General features: G+C 32.7%; 1 protein-coding gene across 15 annotated transcripts in view; it reads right to left on the reverse strand.

Moving 5' to 3' along the window:
* Positions 1 to 13637, reverse strand: part of LOC108904398 (muscleblind-like protein 1) — a 771591-nt gene that overhangs the window by 503963 nt on the left and 253991 nt on the right. The window contains exon 1 of one of the 15 annotated variants that reach the window (XM_018706931.2): positions 1356 to 1387. The exons of the other annotated variants lie outside the window; for them this stretch is intronic. The gene's annotated coding sequence lies outside the window, so the exon portion shown is untranslated. Of the gene's footprint in view, positions 1 to 1355; positions 1388 to 13637 lie in introns of those variants that run through there. 15 annotated transcript variants of the gene reach the window in all.

Raw genomic sequence — 13637 nt, forward strand, 5'->3', positions numbered from 1 at the left:
TATATATACAGGTATAGGTATACAATTTCAACCTTTTTCTTGGATATTTTTCGAAAGATCGATATAATATTACATTTCTGTTTCTTCAACCGATTGAAATCAAGTCAAATAGTCAATCTTAGAAAAAGTTGTATTTCAAGCAGTTTTTGAAAACATCAACCCGCTTAACCTGATTTCTACACGCTCTTACTTATTTGAAAATACTGGGTGTTAGAAATTTGACTGCCGTAATTTTAACAAACGATAGAATACATTAAAATAAACAAAAAAACCTTACATGACATGTGTCCTAAACTCAACCATTTCCGAGAAAAAAAAAAATCAAAATCTCTATCTTCATGTACAAAAGTTCCATTAATTAAGGAATATCACTGCGTACATAGAATACCATAAAATACTAGTTTTAAAAAATAATGAATGCTTAATAAAAAATAATTAGCGTTGTAATAAATTTAAAATTCGATAAATTTCACATCGAGCAATGTGACAACGGCTCGGCGGTTTATTAACACGAGGTACTAACGTGTCCAGCAATCACCAATACGCAATTCAGTTGGTATCTGGATTCAACCGTGTCGGAGTGTTTCTTGCGTACCACTATTTCCTTTTCTTGAGGTGTTAAAAATTACCGACTTTTGCTTTTTGATAAGTACTTAAATTATTTTTTCGTTATTTTTAATACTTATGATTATTTGGACGACGTAAACCTTTGTTATTGTAATTATATATTTTTCAAATACGTAATTTAATTAAAACTTAAGTTCCTGCTTTAAGATTTACTAAAATTCGAGCTAAATTTTAAGCACAACACTATATTCGTACCACAAAATCGATACATTTTATTTTATTTATTTAAAAACCGGAAAACAATAATTGTCTTGAACTAAATGTTTCACAATATATGTTTACATTTTTTCCGTAGGACAAGTCTGCCGCATGTACACGTGGTGTGCATTAGCAGGGTAAGCGCCAATATGAATACTCGCTGTATTTTGAAAACTGTTAATCTTACGCCCCTGTAATATACAACTTTTTGTCCATTTACACCCTGTATATGCGACGCATTTTACACTGGGCTATATAAAATTTGTTAGTAAAATGCACTTACATACGCAACTAAATACTATCTTAATATATTCATTTTTGTAAGTAGTAATAGGCAAGATTATTTACGGTGTGAATAAAGGTGTACTTTATCTGGTGTTGTGAACAAGTTCTTCGTGTGTTAAATGCAAGTTTATTGCCCTGTTAAGGCCCATCGGCGATAAAGTGACTTTATAACTGTCTGAATAGTGAATAGACGTTAGTAACAAGTGGCTTAATTTAATAACTTACTAATTATTAAGAAAACTAACCCTTACAAGTTGTTTAAGGAAAACCACCTAAACAAAGGTCAATCCTGATTTCCAACTGTTTGTGTGCCTTACCTGAAAATAAAAAAATATATATTAATTCAGTGTACCATAAATATAACATTATAATTATTACTTAATGTTACTTTATACGATATTGTAGGTATGTACCGAAACAATTAAGTATGGTTATTCAACAACGTTTGTGCGTAGGTATATCCATTTACCGCACAAAAATCCGTCTATTATTTGTTATTTATTATGCCAATAAAATCGATAAGGTGGGTTTTATATAGAAAGCAGACCTTTCTCAAACATGACGAAATACCCGCACAATGTCGCAACTAGGGAATTATGGCCGCTGTGCAGTTTTCTGCCTGCGGGAGCGAACAATGAGCCTCGAACAATAAATCAAATTTGGTACAATGTTAATTAAGAGAGCATACGTAACAGATAAAATTATAATTAAAATGACAAAATCCAATTTCACACAACAAGGATTCGGAAATCTATAGCCTCAGTGATGTCGCCGGTTCGGCGGCGTTCGGCGAGCTCCGATGGCCTTTCACGGTAACCAGACAACAATGGGATTGCGAAATACTTACTCCAAGTTGCAAGTTGCAGTCGGGCATTCGGATTCGCGGAATTTTATCTGGAATCGCCATTCTGTTGCTGTTTTCCATCCCCCAACTCATTTAACTTTTAATGCAAACATTACTCTTTCGGGACCGTGGGATAAAAATCGGGGGCGCGAGATGTCAGGTAATTAGTTTAGAATTAGTAGTTTGGAAAATCTTAAACCACTTTTAAATTAGAAACAAAAGTGTACAAAAACCCTACAAGTAAAACAATTCGTTACGTGACTGCAGAAAAATTATATCATGCTTATCTTTTCTATGCATTTGGAAACCACATGCTGGGAAATTATTTTCTTAATAATTACCTTAAAATGCAAAGTTGGTTAAATAAAAAATACCTCTCATAGATTTGAGGGCAAAACATTATTTCCATGCATTTGAGGAATATCTGCTAATATTTTGAAAAAACTGAAAACTCAAGTTCAAAAAACGTTACGTAACATTTTTACTTCACAAAATATAGAAAATTGAAGGCTGGCTGTCATGTTAGTTTAGATTTCTTGCCATTTCCCGTCATCAGAAAATACTTGGCATTGGAAACATAAACATTCTTGCTGAGAATTTATTTGCCGATATTCCTCAACAACTGACACGGAAGCCTAGAAGCCAAGCTAAGACCGAAAGCTGAAATAAAATTTACTAAGATATAATTTATAGGCCTGCCTACTTTTATTTTCGGAGTTTTATTGAATTTTTGCATTTCTGAAATGACATAGCTAAAGTTATGGTTTACTTTTCGCTTTTCACTTTTCCGAGAATAATACACTAATTTTTTTCTACATAAAGACCCATGGATACAAAATTTATAGAAATTACTCCACACGTAATAATCTTTCCTAGTATTGACTTGATTAAGCCATTCTTATGGCAATTGTTTCAATACAAATAATCAAAGGTGACTTAAGAAAGTACAACAAGTTGTCTTTAAAACATGTGCATACATTTTTGGCATACATTTTAATTTTTCATGACAATTTTTCATTTCTGTATGTTCTTTGAAACTATGCGTTAAGCATGTTCTTAAATAACAGCAGTGATATATTTGTTAACCAATTCACACACTTCACAAAACATACAGTTAATTAGACAAACTCGTCGGGCAGCTTAATAAATCAACTTCTCTCACCAGTAACCAGAAAGTCAAATCTGAACACATTGAAGCAAATTCAGACTCCGTTTAATAATATAATCCCGTGTGGGTTTAAAATATAAAAATGTTCTGTCGTTAATATTAATAACTTAAAATATATCCCTCCTTCAATGCGTTTATCATTTAAATAATTTGAGTATCTTCTTCCGTGTTATAAATCAAAAAAGCCATCTTTCTATTTTGTAACAACTTCTGTTACTGCAACATGCAACATGTTTGTTTTTTTTGACTGTCATAGATAATATGATGGTGCTTTAGAAGAATTTTAATAGATGTTCTGTTGTTTTTTTTGTTGACTTTATGAAATAAATTAAGGAAAGGAAAACTAAGAAAAGCAATAAAATTCGGTATAGAAGATGCAGATAAATTAAAAGAACGCAAAGGGATGAACGTTCCTATTTAGAACAAAGACACAAATAAAATGCCTAGACTATTCAGTGTTTATAAGCGAAGTCTTTGGAAGAAAAGATTATTAAGTATAAAGGCATCACTGCAAAGATTATGTTTATTTAATTTACGTTATTAGCACTCAATATCAAAGAATAGCGTTCTCAATTTTGTAGATCAATGTTCTTAGTGTCTGTTCAAACTGATCAGTTGGTACATCATTGACACTGATCAATGTTAGGCCAAAACTAACCTTACCGACTTTAAGAAGTAAGAGAGCTTCTATTACACAATTTTAACTCCGACTATTTTAAAGGATACTAGTGGAATTATTTATTTTTGACTGGGTTATTTTAACGTTCTCCTATTTAATCCTCCTTAATTAGGACGTACTGCATCCTGCTGACGACGCCAGTGGAGGTTTAAACAAATTTAACGAGCTCAAGGCAATGCCATGTTGACTAGAATATCTCGCGGGAGGCTTGGCTTAATTCGCACCTCTTAAAAAGTTTTCCTTCATCAAGTTTGCTGATATGAGACCGACGCGACGTTGTAAGAACATAAACTGGGTACTACCTTAAGCATGTCCTGGAATATGTTTATCAATTACGCGAAATTTGACGTCAGAATCGATATGAATACACGAATTAATTTACATCATAATGTTGCTTTATGCTATTTCGACAATGCATGCTATACAATGGAAAAATCAAAAGAATTGTAATACATAAAAAATATCACGAGTATATTTATTACATTTTTTTTCCAAACATTCAAAACCATTGAAATTCTAAAAAATGTCCTAAATTCTCATCATGAAATTGATAGAAAGTACCCTTTGATATAAAAATATCGAGATATGTTAAAGATATAATGAAATATACATGCCAAAAATAAAAATAAATCTCTCCAAGCACTAAGAAAAAAACACATGCATAGTAACTGCAAAAATGCAAAATGACTTTCAAGCATCCTACATAACATTATGTCGACTCTTTAGTACGAAAACATGCTAACTATCTCAGATTTCGGTTGGAAAACATGAGATTTCAGTTGGAAAACATGCTATCTCAAATTAAGCTTGGAGAACATGCTAACTCAGATCTTTAGGTAAAAACATGCTATCTCAGTGTGACTAGAAATTTAAGTTGGCACATTGAATTATTGAAACCGTGCATTTATAATAAACTTATACAGGGTGTTCCTAAATAAGTGTCGCAACAGAAAACTGTAAATTCCTCTTGAAAAAAGAAACATTTTTTTTCTCTTCCATTTTTCTCTCTGGGTTTTCGTTTTCGAGATACACGGTGTCAAAATTTTTTTTTAATTTTTCGCCAATATCTTAGGAATCGTTTGAACTACAAGACCGAGCTTTTGTACACACATTACCACTATTAATAGCTACTTTTTCGCACCCTTCTCGAATTCATTGGACGTGCCACTGGTGGAGATTTTAAGGTATCGTAAGGGTTTTTTCCCCCCTAAATTTTACGCCACTGGAAAAATTGACTTTTGACAGTAAATTCTAAAGCGCCAATGAATTTACAATAAGAGTTCTCTTGGTTCATTGCTCTAAAGTCAACCGTTTTCAAGAAAAATGACTTTTTATGAATAAAAGCAAACATTTTGCTAACGTTTCGAAAATTTGCTGCAACACGTACATTACTCGACGGTTTTTTGAAATAACAAATAATAAAAAAAAATAGTGTATACCTTAATATATAAAAATGTTTTTTATTTCTAAAAATTATTCGATTTTTTTCGTACAAGTTTGCTTTGATATCAAAATTAATAGCGTACTTTTATCTGATTTATAGTCGCTACTCTTGATACACTTCTTTTTTTCGCAAAATCTGGGATACACAATTTATTCTGAAAATAATTTTGTATGCCTAAGGAGACTGCAATAAAAATAATTATATAGTGGATCAGGCTAGGCCCCAAACTCCGGGCCCGAATCGTTCTTCCTGCACCTCAATAAAAACAAGGTAGCCGCGTCTTGCATAGACTTTGGAAATGAAATGCAGGCATGCGACACTTTTATTACCGGTACTTTATGATGTGCTGATGATATACATGTGTGCATGGGGAACCGCGGAAATGTGTACGTGCAAATCATAATGCGCTCGTCGCATCGATATGTATACATATCATTCAACTTTATACATTATGTAAGAAAATTAAATACTAAACAATTAAAGTAAAAACTGGTAATATAATAGGTGAAGAGTAATTCACAGCGTATTAACATGTTAACAGTATATTAATGAATGTCTGTCTCAAGAGTATTCTGTCCGCTTCCAAATCACAATGTTTATATTGAAATAGCGCCTATTCATTACTTATAACCCAAACAAAGTCGTCTAAGGCTGGCCGGCTATGTTGAAATTCCAAACGTTAGTCTTGTACCGCTTACAGTCGGCCATCCTGATGTTCCTGATTGTCCTCAATCAGGTCAAAACTGGATTCAGAAGCCTAATGAATATCAATAAAAATTAGTTCATTAAAAAATATGCAAAACTTTCGCATCAGTAAGCATAAAGATACAGGAGTTAAATACAATAGTTTAGAAGAGTAAAAAGCATAAAGCAATCATAACAAGAAGGTACCTTCTATTCATGCAAATTATTATGTGGCCAAACATTTACATAGAAACACACCAATCATCCCATAATCAAACCTCTATGGGGCATCTCATAGATGAACATCTACGAGGCATCATGTGGGCAAACATCCACATGGAATCANATTATATTTATATTCTGGTTATTATGTTAACTCTATTAACAAAAGTAAGTGTAGTGACCATAAATCAGGTAAGAGTGCGCTATTAATTTTTATATCAAAGCAAACTTGTATGAAAAAAATCGAATAATTTTTAGTAATAACAAACATTTTTATATATTAAGGTATACACTATATTTTTAAATTGTCATTTCAAAAAACGACGAGTAATGTAAGTGTTGCAGCATACCTACTGTATATTATTTTAATTAACAATTTTGTCGTTTATAACAGAAAGTTAATAAAATTAATTGAAAAATGTTGAATGAAACAAATAAAATAAACCTGAACATAAATATTCCTTACTTTTTTAAAAATATATTATATAAGTTTACTATAAATGCACGGTTTCAATAATTCAATGTGCCAACTCAGTCACACTGAAATAGCATGTTTTTACTTAAAGATCTGAGTTAGCATGTTTTCCAACCGAAATCCGAGATAGCATGTTTTCGTACTAAAGCATCGATGTACATTAGCAAGCAATTATTAGGAAACAAATTAATTTTCCATACTGAACGTGTACCATATTACCTCAGCCTGACTGAAAATCATATTTAATGCAACTGCAACCGCCTCCTTATCACCGATGAGATTTGCGCACTTTCGCCAGCTCTTTTGCACAACGTATAATGTGATTTCAGGCTAGCCTGAAGAACCGGGTAGTAACAGCGGTCAGTGGTTGGTTTTTGGAACAGGTTGTCGTCCCAGACGCAAGCCTTCGCCGGGCAACTTGGTTACAGTGACTCGACACATTGGACAACTTTTGCTTTTGTTTTTTTCCGAGATTGCAATTAATGAGTTGAATTACCCCATGCCATTATTTAATTCGGTGTAGTGGTGCCACTCGTTCTCTGAATTAGTAACAAAAGAACGAGTTGGATAATTGTCTTTTTTTATTGCCTTGCAACAACAGATAATATGTTGCATAAGCACTTAAAATCACACAATTCTAGACGACAATTTATTTCAATCATGAACAGACACCTAAGTGAACGATGCCATGCCAATTAAAAATTATATAACAAAAACTGAATTCTATTACTATCGTAAAAATTATAACGTAGAGAAAGCGACAACTCTTTACCGTAATTAATCAAATATGGTTTCTGTAATTGACCGTATCTAATCAATTTTTTCATTCAGAATAAAAACTATTGCCAGGCATTTCCAAAATTTTCTTGGTTTCTTCATAACTGTAATAATTCAGAAAATATTATTCAAGATATCATTACACTATTTATATTTCACGCACCTTTTCTGTTCCATTAAAAAAATACCTTGAATTATTGTGTTTATAACATACGAATAGTTTCCAGCAACATAAAGTTACTGCTTTATGAACCAGTCCAAGATAATTTATGATATAATTACATCTAGATTACGTCAGCCAATTTTTATATAGCCCTAAATGTATTGGATTATCAAATATGTACAGAAACTGCCGCAGAAAATATTTACTATGCTACGCTTGGTTTTTTCATTGTATAATCTAGATGAAAGAATGTCTAAAAATAAACAGTAGGTAAAGTAACACATCAGTGAACCTACTTAAATGATTGTAGTAGAGAGAGGCAAGGAAAACTACATATAATTTTCGAATAGCTTTAAGCCAACGGCAAAAACTATTCAGACACAACAATAATTTGACAACGAACTTGACAAATGTCATATTATTTCAATTGTTTTTGGAGTTTTTCTGGTCATGGCCAATTTGACAACAGGTCTGATACGAGAAAAACAGAAAATTACAGACATCTCTAAATGTCGTAACGGTAACCCTAACAAAGCTTATATGGCGTGAAAGGAAATTTTATTCTGCATACGACAGAGTAAAAAAATACAGGGTGTTCCATTTAAGTTGAAAAAGTTATAGCTATTTGAAGTTTTCAAAATGAAACACCTAGTATTAAATGTTTTAATTTGTTGTTATACCATAATTTAGTGTTACCTATGCCCTTTACAGGTACCAAAAATTCACTTGATATCACGCCCCTGAAAAGAGTTACTAGCATCTCCGCGGACCCTTGCATCTGTCAAATGTTGTCTTTAAATATTAATATCTCAAATTCTATAACTCCTAGGAATAGGGAATATTTAATAAAGTGACCCTCAAATTTCACGTAGAATCCGAAAATGCATTAATATATAGGGTGCCCCATTTAAAATAACGAAGTTGGTGTCAACTTCCGGTATAACCGGAAGTGCTGGTGAGTTCTAGGTCTTTTAGTTGTGTTCGCCCCAGGGACAACGCCATGTTGCCAAATTTTTGCCAAATGTTTTGGAGTAGCAGTGTATATAAAAAAAAATGTAAAGAAATACTTGTCATAAAATGACAAAATCTTATTAAAATTACAGCAAAAAGTCGATTTCGTTTTATGCATTTAAACCGATAATTCAAAATAACGCATTTTTTTAATACAGCTAACATATTTTTATTAAGAAGACCACTCAAATAAATTTTATGTAAATTGCATACTAGATCATTAGTTATTTCTAACACTACATAGCTTAATATAAAATTACTTTGTATAGTAACTTAATAACCTATATGGCACTAAAATAACCAATATAGGTGGAAATAATAGCTATTTTTTTCAATAGACATTGATAACATTATTGTTAATAAATACACTATGTCCATAAAAGATGTTAACAGCGAAATATTAAATTTAATTTCCACACAATTAAAGTGTATAATATCCATATAACGCAATCAATCGATTTTATACAAACCAGATCCTTTAAAATGAATCTCATGGACATCATTTATCAGCGCTTAAAAGTTATTTTCTTTAAATCTAGATGCCGCATAAATATTTTCATACCGGTATTTTTACAGACGCTCCTTATGTTTACCACTGTTTATTCAGCTCTATTAAAATTTCACAGCCGATTAATTTAGCACACAAACTCAGTTAAATGGTATTTACAAAAGTAATACCCATGCTGATGCGGATCGAGGTTAAGCAAAAATTATGAGAATATTGGCTACAAATTATGAAACATCGTTGCCTCCGAGTGCCGAATTGTGTAATAGGTGCACGTAAATTACTGTTAAATTATTTCAGAAAGTGAATATTAAAAGTAACTGGTAACGACATAGATACCAAAATCTATATCTATGTCATCAATAACACGCTTATGAATATTTCGGATATTTCGGCATATTAAAGTATTAAAGTCAATAATTTTTCCAATTGCTAGGATTACGTGAACTATCCAGATGTATTAATGAATTCAAAGCTACTTTTCAACAATTATTCTGATAACCTAATAATTCTAGTTAGCAAAGCCACTTCATACTTGGATGAATAGCCACTTCATCCTTGGATGAATAGCCTTCCCAAAAAAAGGTTTTATTCAAAAATAAAGGTAATTATTCAAAATATGTAGTTAATAAGTGCAGCCTGTCTGATACTGATGCAGTGGAAAATCAGCATAGCTGGAAATCTATTATTCATCAGCCTTGTTGTAATGAACTTAGCTTCTAAGTTTGTATACTTGTTCAATTCGAAGTTGTTAACCATATATTGCGATATTGCATGCCATTGTATGTTTGGAATAAAAATTAAAATATGTTCAAGAAAGTTTAGTTAAAGACAAGACATCGATTATGAAGAATACTGAAACGTGTAAATATAAAGAAATTTCAAACAGATTCTTTGGTGGTCCACATTAGGTTCATACAAACAATTTCTCAAATTCCACAAAAGTAGTTTACATGAAACAACTTCTTTTGGATTTAGATGTTCCTTTACAAATTCTCTTAATCCAATGATTGTATTGACATGAAATAAATATATCAATGATAATGCCAAAACATAAATGGGAACATAAACACCGTGCTTCTTCCAGTTAACGGTGTTGTCATCAGTTGCGCTTCTCATAATGTCAGATTTTTCAAGAGGTATCTGTCTGTATTCGAATACAACCCTTCGACATGTAACTCTTTCTTACTCTGCAGTCAATTTCTTCAGAAACTTGTAATCAAGAGATTACCAAAACGGTAATTCCAAAGTATTCTAGCCTGTCTCAGCCACTGCTTCCTTCTCAATTTCCAGTTCTTGCTCTAATTTTAATAATTGGATATTCAGTGTCTGAATATTGACATCGAGTTCCATCTTCTCATAACTAGTTCTCTTCTCGTGAAGCCTTCGCTGGTCTGGGTTGCATGCGACCATAAGGTATCGATTCCTAAAATAACTTGGCTTCACAATTCTAACACCGGATGGGTCTTCGTCTGTTCGCGAAATATCCAACATTCCCCTTAACTCTTCAGAGTGCATCCGTCTGAAATCTAAGTCGCCTTGTCTTGCTCTGACCACCTCTACATGCTTGTTGGTCTGTTTTTATTTCTAGCGCCTGCGTCAAAGTTTCGGAAAAATTCTTACGCATAACCTAATTTCAATGAATGATGTCAGAATCTTGATCTTGGTGCAACAGTAGGTGAATGTCACCATCCGCGCTCTATCTGCCTCGAAGTGTTTTATTTTTCGAAGCGTTGTTTTTTACCTTTTCGTTGTGCCTGGTGGTCATGTTGCAGATGTACCTCGCCATTTCTCATTTCTAGAGCAGCCTTTAGTACTTGAAAATCTTTTTGTTAATCGTCAGCTATCGTTTTTAAAACCTCCACAGCCTCACCTTGCAAAGTAACTATTACTGATGTTACTTTATGTTCCTCGGACAAGTTATTCGCTATGGTGGCGGCCTTAAATTGGTTTTAAGTTAGGTACGTGCTTACATTTATCCATCAAAGGTTGGTGGCTTAAATCTTGGGGATGGGAGAGAACTACCGTCAGCCCTTAACAACTTCTTTTGTGGACAACTGCGTAAATTTCCTTACCGGTATTCGCAACTCATAACTTAATTATACCCTCTTGGATGTCATGGACTTTGTCTTGCATCTCACTTATAATTTGTGTGATTGCCTCTTCAACAGGTTCTTCGAAATCTTTCAGTTTATCCGTAATTATAGATACGTAAACTATTTTTCATTCTATTTTTTAATTCTTGTTGGTTAATATTCATTTATCGTAAACTTTTCTTCATTTAAACATTGCCTTTCTTCATTTTGTCATGATTCTTCTTCATTTCAATTAACTGTTTGAAAGTTCCATTCGACCAAATCGAATAAACGCTGAAATGTTGTACAAGACGTGTAAAGGTATAACAAAAATGACTAAATTAACAGAACCTAATTAGTAAATCGAGCAGGTATGTGAGCATCCGTAATAATACATTAAATGTTTCGTTTTCGGAGAAAATTTCGATTCAACTGTAATTTTATTCGGGAGGGTACAAGTTAACTTTTCCCTTTTACCCCCATAGCACCGAAAAAGCGATGGACGGCGCATACTTTCGGCAACTCCTTGGCTCACCGGCACGGCAAGGGGCCAGCAAAGGCATTGACCTAGTAAGGGAACCCTTTTCGAGAGCGTAACTCGTCCCCTCCATTCGAAATTTATTCAACCTGACCCCGTGGCGATTCGAAATCATATTAGGCCCTCTGTGGAATAGAAATGTGGCGCGGCGACGTTGTGGCATTTACATTAAGCCCTGAAATGAACAGCTAGCACAAAAACGCGGATATTTAAATTGATTTCGCGGATAATACCAAATCCGCTCCAACGGAAATAAGGAGTACTTAGTGTAGTGATACAAGTCAACATATCGATTTATTGGTCTATATACGTACACCTAAATGTGACGCAAATGTAGATTGTCAGTGTATTGAATTTATAACAAAGGAGGAACACCGAAATACCTTTAATATAGGATTAAGAAACCGTAAAATGTGCCCAAATTGAAGCTTTACAACGTGATTATTTGAAAATGTGTTATATGCATGATATGGATATGTATGTATGGGTGGGCGTGTTTTAATATTGACTTACGCTCAAGCATTAGCTGACCTTAAATATTCAATGAATTAATGTTACCTTATAAAAAGCTATAGCAAATAATAAATGTTTCTACTTACAACAGAATAGAACTTACTCCTTAAAAATATTGATAATTTATAATTAGTAGGTATACCTTTTAATAAGTTACATACTTACAAGAACTTTAATTTACTTAGTTCATAAAGAATGGCAAGGTATTAATTAAGAATCTCTATTTCTTTAGAAAAACGGAAAAATTGTCCTAATTTGTAATAAAAAATAACATTTGAACATATTTGAAACAGAATTTTAAATACAAACGTATAAAGCAGCTGCCTAAATTATGCAAAACGAGAAATACCAGGTAGATTTTGCATTTTATTCAGAAGTCGTATACTGAACAAAAAGAAAAGACTTGAAAAAATATAAGAATTTCGAGGTCGGTCAGCAAACCTTAAAATATGTTATTCTGAACGAAATTCATTCAGAAATTCCTTTGCTAGGATTATTATATAGCTACAAAGTAAAACTGCCCACTGACCTTTCACTAACTCTCATTTTGCAATTGGAAAACCGGATTGAGATACTTATAAAAAAAATGTAAGCTTCATGGACTTTTGTAATGCAGTTGGAATACGTATGTATCAAATATAATACTTGACAGAAATCAAGCTCGAAAATCTGTCTTTATCTTTTTTCCTAATTTTACCAGTTTCTGAGATACTTCGAAATCGAATAGAATTTGACTCGATTTGTACTTTGAACAAGCGTCTCTTTGATATTACGATAATTTAATCAGACATACTGTAGTTACTATTGTAAAAAATCCTACAGAATCAGAATATGTAATTAGAAAAACAACTCAACATATAAAATGCTACTGCTTTTTTGCAGGAAATGACAGACTTTAGAAAAATTTAGTTTTTTGGTTTTCCTTATTTATGACTAAACTCGTAAATAGGACATAATTGTCAATTGCGAATCCACTTATACAGGCTGTTACAAATTCGCTTCTCACTACAGGGACTTCGGAAACGGTAAACGAAGTAGCAGCAGGCATTACAGTATTGGGGGTCATTAAAGCTTTCAAAAAATGTAATAAAATTTCCAGTCATATTTAAAAATATGAAGTCAATGATGGCCCTGGAGAGACAAAACGTTACATTTAATAATGTCATGAGAAAGTGTTATTTTTTCAATATCACCTCAAACAAGGTTGAAATTAAACAAAAACGGATTTCCAAAATTTCGTTTTTTTCCCAAATATTTCGAAAACTAATCATATTAGCCTTGATTTTTTAGATGCATAATGTTGGTAGCCTGATTAAGCAACTTTGCCCCCATGTAAGCTACTTCGTAAGTATCTCTTACCGTTTCCGAGATCCCTGTAGTGAGAAACGAATTTGTAACAGCCTGTATATAGGATTTTGCAAAAATGAAC

This window comes from Anoplophora glabripennis, unplaced genomic scaffold, assembly GCF_000390285.2.
Source record: "Anoplophora glabripennis isolate ALB-LARVAE unplaced genomic scaffold, Agla_2.0 scaffold91, whole genome shotgun sequence".
Lineage (NCBI taxonomy): Eukaryota > Metazoa > Arthropoda > Insecta > Coleoptera > Cerambycidae > Anoplophora > Anoplophora glabripennis.